Genomic DNA, 3122 nt, shown 5'->3' with positions numbered 1-3122 from the left:
AAAGATCTAGTAATATCTGAAATGTTATTTTTATTATTTTTTATTTATTTAATTAACTAATTTATTTATTTTGCGGTGCACGGGCCTCTCACTGTTGTGGCCTCTCCCGTTGCGGAGCACAGGCTTCCGGACGCGCAGGCTCAGCGGCCACGGCTCACGGGCCTAGCCGCTCCGCGGCATGTGGGATCTTCCCGGACCAGGGCACGAACCCGTGTCCCCTGCATTGGCAGGCGTACTCTCAACCACTGCGCCACCAGGGAAGCCCTGAAATGTTATTTTTAAATACTGTTTTTATTTAAATAACAAACCTCCATATGGCTTCTAAATTCAGGATAGAAATGTGGAGTGATGTAGCTTATTCACTCTTGCAGAGTTATCTTTGAAATTAGATATTTTTATCCCCATTTACTAAAGAATAATGACTCACCAAGGATTGTTAAGTTTCCTACACATCGTCCTTCAGCTTACTGATGTCAGGTATTATATTAATAAATTCTCTGGTATTTCAATTCTTTTAGTCCTTCTGGTTTTCACATTTTGGCTAATGTGGGTCTGCTTGTTCCTGAGAAATGGGCACAGTCGTTTTTTTTTTTTTTTTTACCATTATGATTTGTATATAATTCATACATATTACAAGCAAAACAACTTAGTGTTGCCTTTAAATACTACCATAACATAATAAGGAGAAAAATGCAAATGGATGAATTCTAAAAAATTCCACACATCCACTAGTAGCTACAATTTCCAAATTCAATGCATCATTCACAAGGTAAGTTAAAAGGCAAACATTTTAAAAGGAAGGCCTTAAAAACATACATTTTGCAAGGGATCACCTGCAAGTTTAAGAAGTAATTCCGTTTTCTGAATTTTCAGAACTCATAAAGTCTCACAAATCCTGTGGATCAGTCCCTTTTCCAGATACTTTTCTGTGAGCTCATTATTCATATATTCAACAGATACCGAGCACCTATAAAGTGCTTGGCTCCATGGATATAATGGTGAAGATACAAGCCTTGCCTTCCTGCAGTGGATATTCTAGATGGTACAATAGAAGGCCATTACAGAAAAATGTGTTAAGTTTCTAAGCATGTGTATATCTATAAACTTTTATTTTAAAGAAAAATTCAAAGAGTTGGGGTCATCCTGAGACAGCAGGTTACCTTTGATGATGAAAATAATTTATTTCACATGTGCTGTTGCTACTGTTGTCAATTCTTAATGCTTGGAATGCCACCATTTAAAAACTCTGGTTCAAATGTTATATATTTCATAACTAACTGGATAAAGAAATAGTAGAATTGGCACAGAGGAGCTACGGCTACCCCTGATGTTTTGACAAGAGGTAAAGAATATTTCACATTTCGAAGCTTAAAACCTTTTCTATTAAATAAAAATCCAAGAGCTTCTTCCCTCTTCCACCTAAAGTCACTTATTTTACCATAAATAAATCCTTTGGAAACAATCATGAGATGCATTATCCTGTATGGTGGAAAACATCCCTAGATAATACCTGAATGCCTCTAAATGATTCACTAAGTCTGACCATCCTAAATGTATCTATTGGTTGGTTTCCCTAAAGACCTTCCCACCAAACACAATACCTTCAGCTCAGCATATGTATCTTTAGAACGAGTTCATTCTGTATTCAGATATTTCAAGTGTAGTGCACATGCTACCATTTTGTCAGGATAATTAGAGCCAGTAGAAGTAGTTCTCATTCTGTAACTTAAAATCTACTACGAAAGAAAGTAGACACCAAGATACCAAAATCTTTCATGCTTAAAGGCAAATGTATTCAGTTCCTTTCCATGCAGAACATAGTAAGGTATCTTACATGCTTGTTATTTCTTTTCCTAATCAAGTTTGGGACAACCTTTGAGGATCCACTCATGCTCCATGGTGAGCCATCTTGTACCCTGTTCTGGTAAGTATCTTACATAGAAGAGAAAGGAATATTCTTGCTGACCTAGAGATTAGTCAAGGGGGGAGTGTGGTGGGAGAAGAGTTAATGTCTACTGTCTCCTCCGTTGCCGTCAAGGTCATGGTGGGGCGTTTATCCACCAACAGATGCCTACAGAAGCCATTCAGATACGCCACGGCAGGGAGGAAGGCATGGGAGAAGAGGACCAAGAGGAGAGACTTGCTATCCTATGATGGAGTGAAGAGGCTGCTGGCTGGAAAAACCAGGAATAAGGAAGTGAAGTCATCCTCTTTAGGAGGCCATACCAAGCAGAAAGCCTCTGAAAAATCCACCAGTCACTAGAACATTCTTCTTCACAAACGACACCACCTCCTCTAGTTTGCTTTTGACCTCCGTAGGTATCTGGTTGCTCTTGCGGATCTTCAGCTGTTCCTTGGCTTTCTTCATGTCCTTCTCTACCCGCTGCCCGTCCAGTTTGATGTAGCCAGTATGGTTTGCAAGCTGAAGCAGGAAAAATCCACCTCCCAGAGCTGTGGCAGCCCAACTTCCAACCTTCCGGAATAAGAAACCCGTGCACCATCCAGTGACCCCTCCAATTAACAGCTGGGGTGCCACGCTATACTTTTCAGCTGAAGGCCCAGATTCCTGCCCAAACAGCTTGCACCACCCTGGCTGCTTTTTAGCAAGTTCTGCAAGGTCCAGTGATTCAAAATTCACCTCCAAGTTTCCTTGACTGGCTGCGGCCATTTCAGCGAGCTGGTCTCGCGATGAAACCCGTCGGGCCTCCGCGCGGTAGGATGCAGAGTGGCGCGCTGCGCGAGCTGGCTTCCGGCACTTGGGGAAGATGTTTCCATTCCCACGGCGGCGGCGGGAGACGTGGGCGCCGTCTCGGTTTGTGTAGTCTTAAGTCTGGTTTTGGAGATCCTCCTGAGTATCTCCTGACACTTTTATTTTATTTTACTTTTCTGGTACGTGGGCTTCTCACTGTTGTGGCCTCTCCCGTTGCGGAGCACAGGCTCCGGACGCGCAGGCTCAGCGGCCATGGCTCACGGGCCCAGCCGCTCCGCGGCATGTGGGATCTTCCCGGACCGGGGCACAAACTCGTGTCCCCTGCACAGGCAGGCGGACTCTCAACCACTGCGCCACGAGGGAAGCCCTCCTGCCACTTTTAAAAGGTAAGTAATCCTTTTACCCTGCTACG

General features: G+C 43.3%; 1 pseudogene; it reads right to left on the bottom strand.

Annotated features, from left to right (window-relative positions):
- Positions 1–2051: 2051 nt before the first annotated feature.
- Positions 2052–2828, bottom strand: LOC113605801 (FUN14 domain-containing protein 2 pseudogene; annotated as a pseudogene).
- Between the last annotated feature and the right edge of the window lie 294 nt (positions 2829–3122).

The sequence above is a fragment of the Aethalodelphis obliquidens genome, unplaced genomic scaffold, assembly GCF_003676395.1.
Source record: "Aethalodelphis obliquidens isolate GAN/ISIS:26980383/991018 unplaced genomic scaffold, ASM367639v1 scaffold3, whole genome shotgun sequence".
NCBI classification, from domain to species: Eukaryota; Metazoa; Chordata; class Mammalia; order Artiodactyla; family Delphinidae; genus Aethalodelphis; species Aethalodelphis obliquidens.
The sequence above is the reverse complement of the archived record's forward strand: the minus strand, read 5'-3'. Positions and strand labels throughout refer to the sequence as shown.